Source organism: Ruditapes philippinarum, unplaced genomic scaffold (genome assembly GCF_026571515.1).
Source record: "Ruditapes philippinarum isolate M1 unplaced genomic scaffold, ASM2657151v2 ctg1079_1_1_1_1, whole genome shotgun sequence".
Lineage (NCBI taxonomy): Eukaryota > Metazoa > Mollusca > Bivalvia > Venerida > Veneridae > Ruditapes > Ruditapes philippinarum.
Genome location: NW_026855141.1, coordinates 175,720 through 193,240, shown reverse-complemented (window position 1 = coordinate 193,240; position 17,521 = coordinate 175,720).

Below are 17,521 nucleotides of genomic sequence, written 5' to 3'. Positions count from 1 at the left end.
GAAAAATATTTTTTAAATTGAAAATATATTTAAGGTTGGTTTCCCAAGTATGAAAAAATCTGAAAAAATTTTATCAAAAGGGAAAAAGTTTTAAAAAGATGGGAAAAGTCATTTTTAAAGACTATCCCTTCCATAAAAGTCAACGGATACAAACGATTTTCTTGTAAATCCGAAAAAAGGAAATTTCTTTTTTTAATTTCAATTGAAAAAAATTTCAAAGACCACTCTGTCAACAAAACTTTCAAAGACCACTACGTCTAAACAATTTTTAAAAGACGACTATGTCTACGCAATATTCAAAGCCCACTGTGTTTACACTTTTGCAAAGACAATTTTGTCTGCACTATTTTTCAAGACCACTATGTCTATCCTATGTCAAAAGCAACTTTGCCTTCACTATTGTCAAAGACCAGTTTATTTACATAATTTTCAAATACCAATTTGTCTACAATGTTTTCAAAGATCAATATGTTTACACATTTTTTTAAGTCTGTACAGATAGCTGTTAGTGCCGGTGTATGTTTAATACAACAATTCATTACATTTGTATGGGTTTATATTTTCGCTTTCTTTAGCTTGCAAATGTTTTAAGGCATTTTTTATATTAAACTTCAAATTTTGAAAATGATAAAGAGTAGCCGAACGTCTTATTTTCTTAACAAAGTTAAAGATATTTCTACAAATCAGTGGCGGCAAACATGCCTTAAGAGACTGCTTTAAGTTGCCTTAATATGCCAATATCGGAACGTATACATGACTGTATAAGGGAACCATGTTGAAGAAAATTAAGAATTATTCAATTTGATTGAAATTGAAGGTGTCTTTGTCCTTTTTTTCCAAAAACAGACAGTTACTAACTCGTTTTATACATAACTTTACACCCAGATCCTTTTGTTCAAAACCGCCGCATAATATATGTTTCCCTTCCAGAAGAATGAAACATGTAATAATTTGTCAACAACTTTAAATCATCCATATTTGATCATGTATATTGTCGAGCCGATATCTAGATACTTTGTTTACGAAAATAACATATTAACCTAGTGTATTAACGGCTTAAACATTACAATTTATTGCAAGGAATGATATGCGCAATTAAGACAATTGATGTTTTTGCTTCAATGATATTTATGTATTACTTACAAGTTTTTTAACCATGATAAATTTACTCTCTTGCTTGCTACTTTTCATTCAAAAAGAGGTAAGTTTGTTCATTAATAAAGTTTGTTTTCGTGTATGATAGAATACTTTTTTCACATACTATTATTTTAGTAACTTTAAAATAAAAAACATATTATCATGGGCAATCTAAAAACGACACATTTAGTCGACTGAACTACGCATTAGTAAAATTAAGACGATATTTATAGATATAGATTTTTGTTGTTTGTTGTAAACATGTTATTTAAAATCAGGAAGTTAGAATTCGATTTAAACCTGTATGTTTAGATGATCAACTTAAACAGCAAGATGAGGATGTTTTGTAGTTTCAAAACTCATGTATATTTAAAATATCTTTATCTGGTTATTTGGTTTTATTTTTGTTTTCATATTCTATACGATCCTCTTTAATATTATTCTTGTCTTGTTCTATAGATTGATTATTTGCCTGAAAACCACAGTAGATTAAGCAAGGAAAGGCTCTTCAGTGACACGTGTTCTTCTTACCAATCATGTGAAAAAGTTAATAACAATGTAAAGGCATTTAAATGCACACCATTGTCACTACAATTACTACAATTAGTTTAAGTAATATGAAAAAAAAGGTTTATGTAGTGTAATATATAATCTTTTATTTAAAAAAGTATATTTTACGTTAATATCGGTAGGAAGCTGTTTTCAAAATGACAGAGGCTTTCCTGGTTTTATATGTTGGAAAATATAAAAACAAGTCACTTGGAAAACATTAGAACAGAGACGTCAAAATCTTAGGCTTATTTTGTTTTACAAAATTATATACGGCATAGCACATGTATACTTGACTTATTCTATATCAGATCCCACAAGTATCAAAAGACCGTTATCAGTGGAAGTCAAACAAATTGTTATTTTTTGTTAGACAAATTAACTTGAAAAATAGTCAATTTTAATGGAAAAAAATGTTTTGCAAGTTAAAATGCCGGCTATATGGATAACACCATGTTTGTTCTCGAAATCGTCAAAATTACCTACTCAATGTTGGTTTTCCCAGGGTTGTAATTAGAAACCGCATCGCTTTTGACATTATGAAAGCTCACCGATGATTGGCTGTGTGAAAGGTCACCAGATATGACTTCGTATTTGGTCACGATCAGATCTAAATACGGAGGGTTATTTAGAGCTGATTTTAATCAGATTGAGCAACAAAGTTGTCCGAGGCGAAGCCAATAAATTGTTATTTGACCGGATACATTTAATAATAAACAAATCTTTCTGAAAGTAGATGTATAGTCTTGTTAAAATAATCAAACTAAATATTTAAATGGCCTTTAAAAAGTGTGAGGTGTAGACGAATTGTATTCGCACTTAATTTCTATTCATTTGTTTTAATTTGACATAATTCACTTTCATTTATTATAAACGATGACAAAATATCTGCCTTCCAAATAACCAAAATCGATTATATCGAATCAAACTTGTTCAACTTTGGCACATACTCTGAACAAATATTGCGTCACTATTATATGGATAACGTATTGGACCTAAAATTTGGTAAGTCACATACTTAACGAAATGTTAACAAACGTATGTAATACATGTGTACATCCAACAAAACTTCAGCATTTGCATTCGTTGCAAAAACTACATATTATAAGAACCTTACAACGGTAAGGATCTCACACTGCGGTACAGACCGGAATATCTTGCTCGAGGGTAGCTGTTTACTATGGTAATTGCAATCTTTCTGCCAAACAAATACCAGGGAGCAAGATATTCGTATCTGTGCCGACAGCCGGTGTTCGATACATACTTTTTCATATTACAAACTAATGATGTTTCGAAAAGAAATTACAAAAACTAATATTTAAGAAACAATATCTGTCTTAGCGTTGTTTATCGGCTATTTAAAGCTGCATGCCTCCAGATGAGTCAAAATATTCCAATAAAATCAAACTTGAGAATATGTACGACAATTTTAGGAAAAGTAATATGATTCAAGATTCAGGTAATATTTTACATCTCGTGTGCGGTTAATGACTGCTTTTGCAATATTTACAACTATATTTCTACTGCGTTACTAACGCAGTAAGGGCTATTTATGCATATTTTGACCGCTTTTTGGTAAATTACATGGGTTGTAAGTGCCATTGATAATGTGTTAATTGCTTCCTTTTGGTTATTTCACAAAAGTATACATTCAAATACATTTTCAAAATTTAAGAAAATTATCGTGAATCTGGAGGCGTGCTGCTTTAACACTGGTTTAGAGAAGGAATAACATCCGTGTATGATGACGAAAGAACTGATCGGCCAACGTCTACAGTTACTGTTGGAAACACAGCCTTATTAAACGAACTGCTGGACGTTGACAGGCGCGTTACCGTGCGGGGCATAACCGAACAACTACTCTCTCTTTATGCCTTGCAACGCATTCTTACAGAAAAGCTCAACATGTCGAAAGTTTCCGCTGGGTACACGGAAGTCGACAAAGAGAAGCGCGTACAGTTTTCGATAAATTCTCAAGCGTTACGAGGCACATTGTGAAGATTTTTTAGACAGAATCGAGTCCACGGACGAGGCATGGCTGTATTATTACGATCCCGAATCAAAACACCAGTCTTCTATTTGGAAGTCACCTGACACACCTTCACCTAAATAGGCTTGAGTTGAGCGAAGTGCCAAGAAGAAAATGTATATATAATTCATAGATAGGTATTGGCTCCTGCTACAACACAAGGTGCGAGAGTGCGGACTATTATGCATGGGTAAAAAATAAAACAAATATAACTATTTCTATTTTGTAATTAAAAAACTTTCTATAAATACGTGTAAAGCTAGCCGGTTCTAGTATGTAATAAATATTGTTTATTTCATTTTAGAAAATGCATTTCAAAATATTTCCGTAATGCAGTCGTTGTACGTTATCAACTATAGGTGTTTTGTCGGAACTTGGTACAAGCCTTGCGCCGAAAAAGCGACCTCCTCTAGACCTGGACGATTTTATTCAACATCATGATAATGCCCCCGCACACCAGGCTCACGACACAGAACTGGAGATTAGACTGCTCCGGTTCAGTCTACTGTCACACCCTCTGTACAGCCGGGACTTGAGTCCATTAGACATCCGTCTGTTCCCCGATTTGAAGAAGGAAGGCTAATGGGTCAACGATTTGAAAACATCATTAGAGCTACGCACCAGGGCGCACGTCGTTCAGTTCAGACTAGTTTAAAATGACTTTTGACCAATGGATACACAGGCATAAGAAATGAGTCGCCACCGGGGGTAATTACGTTAAAAAAAGTGAACCAGATATTAGACTATGACGTTTAGGTGTCATCAGCGTGTGACAACGTCGCAACGGCGTGCTTAAAGTGTAGGATAGAGTAGTGTTTTGATTTGCATGTAAACTATATAGTTCAATATATCTTAATGATTTATTTGGCTTTTTGTCAGTCGAGAGTAAAGGTATCTCGTGTTTTAATCTATTTTGTAGTTTTTCTTTTAATGTTTAAGACATAATACAATTCCACGAATTTATCAATCTGCCCTCGTCTAATTTTCTTTAGGTTTTAAACTTAAGATTGTAGATGACATTTGATCATGGTCTGCACTTATTGTTATTCAGTTAGTAAGTAGTTCAAAAAAAATATACGAAAATGATCATAGTTGTGTCAAAGTTAAAACATGGACAAGCCTATTTCAGATATTAAGCAAGTTTGTATTCAGTGTAAGAATAAAAACAGGTAAGAAGTGCCTATTGCTACGATACCATTCAGTGATCAAGACCTTTCTGTTTTAAAGCAGATTTCATCGTTAAAGTGTTCCTGTACTTTTAAAACATAGAAATAAAATCGCCATTTGACAAAGTCATATGTGCAGTTATAATAAGCGGACAAAATACCTATCTACTATGTGTTCAAAATAGTCCTTTACAGCTTCATTGATTGTATTAAAAACTGTCGTAAATTTCATTACAGAACATGCATGAGCGTGCTGTTATAACAAAAAAATGCTACATTGAATATTTTACCCAATTTCACGCTCAGGGAATGGATTTGACAAGGTGTAGTAGCATTCTCGTGTTTGTTTTCTTTAAATTATAAAGCAGCAAATAACGAAATATTTTGAATCATTTTAAAACTAAATTGTACTATAACGAATGTAATTGTTTTCGGGATACATGAAACAAAATCTGATGATTTAAAGAACAAAAATATACATGCGATAGCTGACTGCTGACGTACAATGTTTCTAGTTCGTTTTAAACAGGAAAATAATGAAAACAGGAAGTTTGAAATTTGTAAAATAATATATTTACGTAGTACATTTTAGATTGCAAATTTGAACATTTTAAAATCTTTGATATTTTTCGTTAAAAAGGAGAAAAAGCCATCATTTTCTTACTCTTTAATAACATTGTTGATATTTTCTGCTTAAATCTTATACTCTCTTACGTAAACGTTTTTTCTTTTATAGAGAAAGATCCAATCTTAGAAAAAATCTACTTCTTTTTAGTTTGAAGTCACCTGTGTTCATTTTATGGCATATTAATTTAATTGTACCTTAGGAAATTTTGATAAACAAGATCAACAAGGAAGGGCGGCGTTCAATGAACGCAAGTTGTCTTTTCATGAAATATAGAGATTGACTGATACTATTGTCAGTCTCATTTAATAAATCCTCATAAGATGAAACTAGCTGTGAATAGATATTTTTTCATAATGTTTTATTGACAAAGATTTAAGAATTCATGAAATAAATATTTGATAATATTAGTTAAGAAGCCTTGCCAATGAAGCAACCTGCATGATTGTTATTATCGGTTCAACCTTAATTTGTAGAAAAAAAATTTGCGATATTGTAATTAGATTTCAATTACACCATATTTGCAATATTGTTTTACCGTTTTGTTATTTTCTATTTTCAAATAACATTTAAGTAGTCTATTATCAATTAAAGAGTTAAATTAGAAAAAAGAAGCCCCAAAACAGCAAACCTTTAAATGCTACAGGCTCGGTTTGATCTAGCCTGTTCATGGACAGCGCTAGTGTCCACGTCCCCTAGCACCGGCTTCAGCAGAATTCAACATTCAAATACATGGTAATGGTGACATTGGAAATTTGTAACAGCTGCAAATGTGTAAATCATCAAGGTGTTTAAGTTCATTTATAAATACAAATGTATATTTATTTCTAGTACTAGGGTACTTGAACGGAGTTTGTATTAACAACTACCATTTATGAACATTACCTGGCTCAATCAAGAAAGGGGACACCGGCACTGAACGCCGAACAATCTCTTGAGGAAGAAAATATAACAACATCGATTGCATGTACGGGGAGACTTTTTACAGCCTCCACACGGCACAAAAAACACAGTTGTGAGCATACATGGAGGGGGACACCGGCACTGAACGCCGGCACTGAACACCGAACAATCCCTTGAGGATGAAAATATAACAACATTGATTGCATGTACGGGGAGACTTTTTACAGCCGCCACAACCCAATCTGCGACAGTTTGGCGATCTTCAAGGTTTACAAATTTCACGACTTGATATGATTTACATCAGCTTCACGATTCAAATGAATCTGGATTAAAGGATCATCTAGTATTTAGCTGAATTTTAAACATATCTCCCTTTTACTTAAATACTAAGGCACAAAGTTATAGCTGTATTAGTAATTTAGAATGTAACAGAAGGACCAAAATCTATCATTTCATAGATAATGAATATCGCACATGGCATAATTTTTTTTTGAATGCATGAGATTTCAGTTGTTTACGTTCTTTCTTTCTGTATTCTTTTCTTTCCTTTGTTATTTAAAACTAGAATTACGCAAGTTTTGTAATGGCCTACTTTACTTTGTGTTATTGTGGTGTTTTATGTGGTATTTTGATTTAACAGATAACAGTTTAAATAGAACAATATCTTCCCATTTGTTTTTGTAATATTGTATGATGTATTCAGGTAGCTTGCTATATATTGATGAACATTCTCTTGTTCGCTTTAGTTTTGATTTAAAGGTTAGAGTGAAGTTATATGGTTTTGGACAATTAATTGTATTCATTAACGTACGGCAAAATCAAGGTGGGACAATGAAGGCATACATTTCTCTTATATTTGTAATTTCAGTGGTTGTAATAATTGGAACAAATTGTGATGCTGAAGTATTACAAAGCAATGGAACTGCTGGGAAAAATATGGACGCACAGACGCTTGTCGCTTACGGGCGGGAATTTAATGATTCCCTTATAACGATGATTGGGAGAGTTATAGAAAATTATCACGTTTGCACCGCGTGGTCAGAATGGACAGAATGTGGCGTTACGTTATATGATTATTTCGCAACCAGAACGCGATACAGACGCTGTGGAGGCAGAGGCGCAAAAAACAGTCACCGTGATGAAATAGAGACTGGCGTTTGTGAAGGTAGAGTGGAAACTAATATGGGAACTTTATGTCCAGTAAGTTATCATACGACAACAAATGGATTTTGTCTGAAATTGTATATGGAACAAAAGACGGGCTCGGATGCAGAAGCCGTGTGCAAGAATGACGGAGGTTACCTTGTTAACATTGATTCGGATCAAAAGTATAATGATATCAAGGCTGTGTTGATTGCCAATAAAGTAACGTCTCAAATTCAAATAGATGGAAAAAGTGTTAATAACCAGTGGAAGTTTTCTTATGGATTACCAAATGGTTATTTCCGCTGGTATCCCGGCTATCCTAAAAGTTATTCTAACGCGATATGTTTAGCACTAACTGGAAGCAGATCAGGCGGCGCCATTAATCAGTTTCGTTCCTTCAATTTTGACTGCAAAAAATTATTATATTATTTTGCTTGCGAAGTTCCAAAATAAAAATAGGAAACGCACCAATATCAATATAATTATATTTTAAATGTTTTTTTCAAAACAAAGCTTACATGTTAGACTGATTACTAGTACTTCAAAACGTTTTATTTATACAAAAACGTATGTTTTAACGATCGTCATATCCGTTGTTTAAAGTACTACGGTGTATGAAATAATAGGAACTGATTTAACGTTTACGCATGTAACATGTATAAATCACATAATAACTTTCCTTAAATTTTGAATAACTTAACTGACGTAGGAAAAAATGTATAGCAATCATAGTACTATAGCATATAATTTATCAAATGTTGTAAAACACAATATTTAAATAAACTTTAATCAATCATTTGAATGTCTCTGATATTTTGTATACGTGTTGGTTTAATACAAACTTTTTGAACTTTTGAATATTAGATATGTTTGAAGAAGAAGAGCTCATAATACACAGTGGTCATTATTGTCACTATGCTTATTAATAAGAAATAATCGAAGCTTGTATATTTGTTGTTGTTTGTTCGTTTCAGTATATTGTTTTCTGCTATGATATTTATTCATTATATTTTGTGATACCTAAGGATATACTGATTAGAAAGATATAGAGGATATTTGTTTGTTATTGTTTAAGATGAAATTTTAATTCTGAAAACATTATTCTCATGACTGGGGTGGATGTTTACGACTGACTGGAACCAGATACAATCAATATTAAAGATCTCATATACTAACAACGGAACCTGCCCTGACCAAATGCTTTAATTTGTGAGATTATAGTAGAGCTGACATTAACTTGAAGGTCTTAAATATTGAATGACACACACAGTTTTCAAAAAATGGAAATATCAAATGTCGTGTGACAATGTAACGAGTGTGCAAATTGGACATCTTTATAATCTATGATATCTTATGCAGTAAACATGTCAAATTTATTTTATAACATTTCTCTAAAACATTTCATTTACTCTGTACTGTTCTGTTTTGTTAATTCAACAAACTGATATTCAATATTGACAGAAATAGTATTAGTTAATTCTTTAATTGTTTACCGTTATACTTGTTAATAAAATCTGTTTCAAAATCTAAACCGTGTGTCTGTTTACTACAGTTTTATCACCAGAGTATATTTCTATATTGCATATTGTTATCTAAACTTGATGTACAAATTTAAATTTGTTACAACTGTATGAATGTCGGAACTGCAGTTTTTCTTTAATAGGTCGTTATTGCATTATAAAGTGGCATTCTGGTACAATATGTGTTGTCCATGCCTATAGGTCAAAGAAGTTCGTGCCAATCTATACGGAGGTTGATTCCCTATATACTTGATGTTCGATTTTAAAGCATCATGGATGACCAAATGCAAGATTATGAAATTCACATTTAGTTCTTTATTGTGTTTCTCAACATGACTAAGTTCAAGGTAACTAATCGCTCAAGAAATATGTTTGGCCTACAAACGTTTGAACTGCGGTAAGATTAGAAGGCTAAATGAACGGAGCCCCTAGGATGACATTTTCGACACTTCTTTCCCGGCATTTTATTCGTTTTTGCGAAATATTTATTCGTAGTTACGAAATATTTATTCGTTTTTACGAAATATTAATTTGTTGTCTTTTGTTTTCGTTTAGGTAAAGATTATCTGGAATGATCGACGTTGTTTGTGGACAGATGTATTAAAATTTTCAGTGAAAGTTTGCTTTAGATATAATCATTCAATAATGTTTCCTTGTTAACATAAGAAAATACCTTTTCTTCGGTATCCTTATTTTGTATTGGGGGAAATGGAAAATGTTTGCGTAGGAGATAACAAAGGTTTTAATGTTTTCATTAGCCTTTTTTAGAAGACAAAAATCCTTGTTTGTCTGAAAATTTTGAGTAATAAACTGATTTTGCCTCTCTTTTGTAAGAAACTATTTCAGTTCTTCTTGTTTAAATTTTAGCCAGCTTGTATGCGGCTGAGTTTATTTTGCCTGTGTAATCGTTTACGTCGGCGAATATTTGATCTGATAGTGTTTAACTTATGGTCTGACATATGTATCTAAAGTTGCATGGTATACTATACTCTAAGAAAGAATCGAAATTTGGTTCGAAACGTTTTTCGCATATTTTTATTGATACTGAAATCGCAGCATTATTATTGATAGTTGTTAATTGATCGTAATTGCCGCGATTTTTTTGTATTCCCAGATAGTACGTTTAAATTCGTGCAGATTCGAAATAGTGAAAGCTACTGTTTTGGATGATCAAAAACGCCGATTTAAATTTTAGATGTTTTTCACTGATATAAAAGAGTCAAAATATTTAAAAAAAAATGGCAGCGGGATATGGAAATCGGACAAAATTGTCAAGGCGAAACATTGCACAAAATTTGCAAATGTTTGCATTTAATTATCTAAATATAAAAATTAATAAAATAGGGGTTAGTTTATCAAGTAATCAAGAAGGAAAATCGAGAATATATGAAATATGTAAAATTATATATTTACATAATTTTAAAACGATATGGACAATAAGGCTTTTGTCATTTATGTCATTAACTAGCAAAGTGAAACATATTTACATTGAAACAGTAATGGATATTAATGATTTGCTATCTTACTTCTACATTTAACATTACTGTCCGAGACATTATCACTAATTTTGTGCAATAAGAGAATACTATTTGATATACATGAATCATGGAAGTGTAAATTAAATAAAGTCAAAAACATTTATCACTATCTTTATGACCAATGAAAGTAACATCACTATCCAACGTTGCTGCCTAATATACAAATTTAAGCGGTATATATACATGTTTCAACTTAAGAATGCGATGATTTGCTTGGTAACAAAAAGTAGAACAGGCAGTGTTACACTGCACTTTGGGGTTCAGCGCACTAAGGGCTCGAGCCCCAAAGTGTGTTACGTACTTTAGGGTCTAATTTTGACCCCAAAAAGCATTACACATGTACATAATGCATTTTCTAACATCAGACACACGACCGCACTTTGGGCTCATAAAAATTCAATCGATAAAAATGAATTTTCATGATGTTTCAGAGTAATATCTTGTATTCAAAGCCAATGGTAAACAAAAAAAACAAGGTATTGAATAGAAGCATTGCGTAAAATCGGAAAACAATAGCAGATTAGGCAATCTTAACTAATAAGACATTTCAATAAAAAAATGTGCATGATAATATGTTGAAAGGGCCATTTATTTAGCTTATCTAAATATGACGTGAAAGAAACTTGACCAGGTGTAGATGCGGCCTTAAGCAGTAGTCAGGACATAAAGTACTCAAAATATCATATACTATTTAAGTAGTCACACATTAACAGTGGAACTTCATCATAATGTAATGCTCTCACTGGGGGGTCTAGAGGGGGTGTCGACCCCTACCCCCGAGAGTATAAAAATAACGTTTTAAAGGTCCATTATTTTTTTTATTTGTATTTCTCAAAAGCTTTTTTAATTTTGGTGTATTTCTATAGTTTCCAAAACGTTACTGAAATAAAACAACAAAAAGATTCTGTCTGATCATGAATATGTGTGTACAAGAGTAAAGGAGGTTATCTTGTCAATACAAATTTGAAACCGTTAGAGATATGTTGGTATATCCGTTATATTCATTGATTGGTAGAAGCATTGACTCGCAATGGACGTTTACTCATGGGTCTACAAAGGGATATTTCCAGTGGTATCCCGGATATCCGAAACATACAGATTCTTATACATGTTTACGGCTTACTGGAATGAGATGAAATACGTATCAACGATTCCAGACATACAACGTTAACTGCGATGCCCGGATTGTTTTCATGTGCAAAATTTCAATGAAAGATTGGTATTTCATCGATATTAAAACATTTTGAATAAGGTGCACAGGCACACACTTTTGTATATTATGGTATCTTAAAGTGCCTTTCAAAGTGGCGGCATGGCCGAGTGGTTAACGCGTCGGACTAGTAATCTTATGATCGCTAGCCGCATGGGTTCAAACCCCGTACTGGGCAAGTCGTTGTTTGCTCGAGTAAGAATTTTTACACTCATTGCTCAGTATTGGTTGGTTCCAGGAACGGATTCGAAAGTGTGTCTATAAGCTTATAGCTTTCTTCACAATCGAACTAAAATAAATTCTGTATAAACCAAACTGCCTTTATTAGTTACTTTACAAGCCCTACGCGTCTAAAAATAACACACACCAAATATTACTGACCAATAAAATATCTTTTTCTGTATTTCTTTATTGTATATTATATTGTTGGTTACTCCTTTACATTTAATGTGATCCTAAATATCCCAAATGAGGTCAATGTTTGGTAATGAACAGCATAAAATATTTCTTGTACTTAATCTCGGCATTGTTATATTTTGTTGGTCCTTCGGAATGATTAGTCTAACTCTTATACAGTAAAATTTCAGTGTAGAGGAATAAATACCATTATAACCGGTTTTAAAGGCGTGCAAGATTTTGTACTTCTGATTGTTTTCCATTGACAGATTCAATAAAAATAAGTCTGCTGTTTTCAAATATTTCTTTTTGTGTTAATGACTCTTGATATATCTCGGCTTTGCATAATTTCTAAAGGTCTTAAGAAGTTTCACTGATGATATAACTAGTAATAATTTTACATAGCAGCTACAAGCTTTTTAAATTAGTGTGTAATTTTGATATTCATTGACTTGTTTTGAAACATAATTTTGTTATAATTATTACATATATTATATAATTGTCTATTTAGAGATACAACCGGGAACTTTACATGTACAGAAAATGGAGGATTGAGTGTTGTTGACTATTTTATTGCGTCGACCGACATATTTGATCGTATACAATACTTCAGTGTTGAAGACTTTGATTTATCAGATCATTTTCCGGTTACCTGTCAAATTCTACTTGATACTGTAAACGTGAATTCAACGGAATTTCACTCATTTCCGAACCTTTATGAACATCAAACGTATAAATGGAAAGAGTCGCTCAGAGATACATTTATACAAAAATTCACACCATTATTTGAGACCTTTTATAATGATATTATTCAAGAGGAAAATATCTACAACACATGTACAACTTTTAAAGACCTATTTAAAATCGCCGGTAAAACATGCTTTTAAAAGTATATAAAGGTAAAAACAGAAGTATGGAGGCAAATCATGAACAACCGCGTTGGTGGGACTCGGAATGTGCAAAGATGAAACAACTGAAATATATCAGTTTGCGTAAATTTAGACGAACACAACATAAATCAGACTTTGATGAATATTTGATAAATAAGCGAACTTTTAAAAATATGTGTAAAACTAAGCGCCAATTCTATTAAAATAAGATGCGCGATGAACTTATCAACAACCGAAATGATGCAAGTTTTTTTCTGGAGTTGTATTAAAATGTTACGGGAAATGTAAAACGAAATGAATACATCCCGATCGATGGAAACACATGGGTTTCCTACTTAAGCGAGCTATTTTCTGAAAACAATCAAGTTTTAAATAATCAAGATATATTCAACAGTCTTTATGATAGAATAGATGACACAGATCTTGATTGTGACGTCACAGACGACGAAATCATGATAAGTGTTAATTCCTTGAAAAATAATTGCGCAACAGGAGTGGATGGAATATGCATAGAAATGTTCAAAAGTACTATATATTTAACAATACCATACTTGAATAAATTATTCAACAATATACTACATACGGGTCATTTCCTACCTACCTGGGCAGAAAGCATTGTTACCCCTGTACACAAGAAAGGAAATAAATCCGATCCGAATAAATACAGGGCAATTTCTGTAGGTAATAGCTTGAGTAAAAATTTTATGAAAATCCTCGCAAATCGTTTGACCAAGTGGGCCGAATTGAATAACATTATAGATGAATGCCAAGCTGGTTTTAGGAGTAAATATTCCACTATTGATAACATTTTTAATCTTCAATCTATAGTACAATAATATATAAGTAAATCAAGAGGACGATTATATGTGTTTTACGTTGACTTTCTTAAGGCCTTTGACAATTGTGTACATTTCATAATATGGGAAAGCTTAGAACGGAAGGGAATATCCCCTGAAGGCAGATTTCTAACGTTATTCCGGAATATTTATTCTCAACTTCGGTCATGTGTAAAAGTATCAGGACCTACGATGGACGGGTTAACTGATTTCTTTGAGTGCGCCAAAGGAACAAAACAAGGTTGTGTGACGTCATCAATCATTTTTAACCTATACATAAATGACCTTGTGAAATACTTAAATAATAAATGTCAAAATGGAATCACTATCTCACAACATACAGGAGAGCTGTATTGTTTATTATTTGCTGATGATGTCTCCAGTTTTGCCGACACGGCTATAAATCTCCAAAGACAAATAAATGAAATAAGTAATCATTGTGCTGAAACTGGGATGTGTATAAACTTGATTAAATCTAAGATAATCGTTTTCAGAAAAATGGCGGGTCCAAAGACAATATGAGCATTGGATGAAATGAAAATGAAAATAGAAGTTGTTCAATTGTTACAAATACCTGGTGCATACTTTACCCCGAAACTCTCATGGACTAAAACGAAAGAATGTACTAGCCATACAGGCGACCAAGGCTGTTAATGTTATTTATGACTTATCAGAAACATTTTGGTTTATTTTAGTGTTAATGATGCTTTCAAACTATTCGATGCTATGGTACCCATTTTGACTTTACTCATCAGAGATTTGGGGATTAACACATATCGATCAGGATCGAAAATGTGCTAATTCATTTGCAAAAGGATAGCAATAGGCATGTTTAATCAAAAGCTTGCAAGTTTCCTTCGCCCTTAGTGATTCGGACGCCTCAATTAAGTGTAAACATTATATTCTAAATGTGTTTAAGTAACTGGCTGAAATTAACGGAAATGCATAATATAGATTACCAATAAAATGCTATATTATGCTTAAAACTTAGATGACAAGGACGAACCACTCAAACATGGGCAACTCATGTTAACGCATGTTTTTCAATAGGCCTTGGTTACGCGTGCAGGGAGCGGAGTCGGAAATGTTAATACATTCATGCAAGTATTTAGGACACGAGTCTCAGACTGCTGTAGACAAGAGATAATGTCTGACATTAATTCATCGCCTAAAGCAATTAGTTACAGAATTTATAAAACATCTATTTCTGACGAATGAAATTTGTCACTGAGCATGCCTTATAAATATAAACGCGCATTAGCAAATTTTAGATGCAGTTGCCCTGACTTGAAAATTGAAATAGGAAGGCACTTAAATATTGACAGAGAATTTAGATTTTGTTCATTTTGTCTTAAACGTAATGTGTATGTTGTGGAAAATGAAGTGCATTTTTTGATTGACTGTCAGCTGTACAACGACCTTAGACACAAACACTTAAATTTTTGTAATTGGATTGTGATTGTAAACAGTAATGAAAGCTTTAATACTATAATGTCAGAAACAGCGAAAATTTATCTATGAAGCAAATAGTTTAAGAAAGGTTCAAATAACTGAACAAATTTAAACATATATATTGTATTGTTTTTAATTTATTTTATGTGCCATGAATTTCAGTTACTCCATTTGTTGAAACGACCGTTTCTCTATGTAACCAATTACCTTTATGTTTAAATATTATATCTAAATTAATAGTTACCTCTTCAACACTGATATTAATCATATTGGCATTTGTTCATTATATGTTTAATTAATATTACCTTTATTTCAACTTAAATATTCAATATTACCATTATACTTATTACTTGTAAATATACTCATAATTATGTCTATTATATATATTTATATCTCACTCTTTGTTAAATTGAAATTCGGATTGTATTTTGGGCTGAAGGCCTTATATTACTAATAAACTCATTGTCATTGTCATTTCGTAACTCTAAAATATTGCTTTTAGTATAGTATCGAAATGTATTTCAGCATTATTGACCTCGACGAAATGAATACGAAACCATATTCACTATATTCGATGGTAGAAATTTAAAGATACATATATTATTTATCTAATAAATCAAAGTTGTCTGAAAAACAACAAGTAAGGGAAATAATAGGACAAAATAAAAGGAGCACAAACTGTCAACTCTATATGCTTCATTGAAACATTTCTCGATGCATACAAATAAACAACTTACACATTCTTGTTCTACATTTTTATTTTCTTCATGAAATCTTACCCCAGAATATTAATCAGTACTAATAGAAACGTTAACAATAATGTTCACAAAAAAACATAAATTATTTTTAAAAAAAAAACAATATGCACAATGTAGAAATTATGTAGCAATATAACTTAAGCAATTAAAGAAAGATGTATTAACAAATAATTTTGTAAAAAGTAGTAAAGGAGCAAAAAACGGACGGACAACGCTACTGCCTATATGAATTTAATAAGCAAATAACTGCCTATTAAGCGCACCACACCTATAACTAGAAAATGAAGGAAATGTAAGTAATTTTTGCTAAAAATGGATCTCTGGTTTCAAAGTAGCATAGTATACAAACTAATATTTTGAAAACTCAAAGGCACTTGAAATCGAAATGCCCTTGTGGAACTATGGAATAATATATTATACTATGTAAATAGGGAAACTAATAATTTTGACCAACAAAAACCAAACAAAACTATTAAAACATGTTTCGGTACGTAAATCTACACACAATTTTTAAATCAGATCTACTTTTTACTGTTTGATCTAAGCACATAAATATTACTTTGAAATTAAGTTTCACATAATCAGATAAACAAACTGATTTTACACGAGTTTTTATATCATACAAAATAAAACACATATTAGAATGAAGTTTTAACAAGCTACCTTATCAAAAAAAAGCAATTAAGCAGTACTTTCTATATTTCATTCAAATAAATTACGAATTTGTCAAGCTTCATAGTGGGCCGTTTCTATGTAAACTTTGACATGATTAAAGCTGGTTAAAGGTGACAAATCACTTGCCCCTCACCGCTGTGGGTTCGAATCCCGACAGGGACTTTGGATTCTTTCATGTGAGGAAGCTATCCAGCTAGCTTACGGAACGTCGGTGGTTCTACTCAGGTGCCCGTTCGTGCCTGAAATAATTCACGGAAGGGCGCCTGAGGTCTTCCTCCACCAGTAAAGCTGGAACGTCGCGATATGACCTATACTGTGTCGATGTGACGTAAAACCCAAAACAAACAAAAATAAAGGTGACAAGGTTATTTTAAGTCTCAATACTTAAAGATCCTGTATGTTGTTATTAATGTTGTTACCACACTTAAGTGAAATTTTATATGTGTATAAAATTATGCTTCTAAAACATTTTTCAAACATCGGAGAATATGTAAAATATGTACTGCAAATATTTGTCCACATTATATGTAATCTTTAAAATGTATACATTCATTTCTTATTGAAAAACTTTATAGAAAATAAATTTCTTATTACCCTTCTTTATTAATATGAAATGTTAATTTGGTAATATCTTTACAAATAATATATTAACTGTAACCTAGTGAAGTGTATTGCTATGTTTTTATGTTAG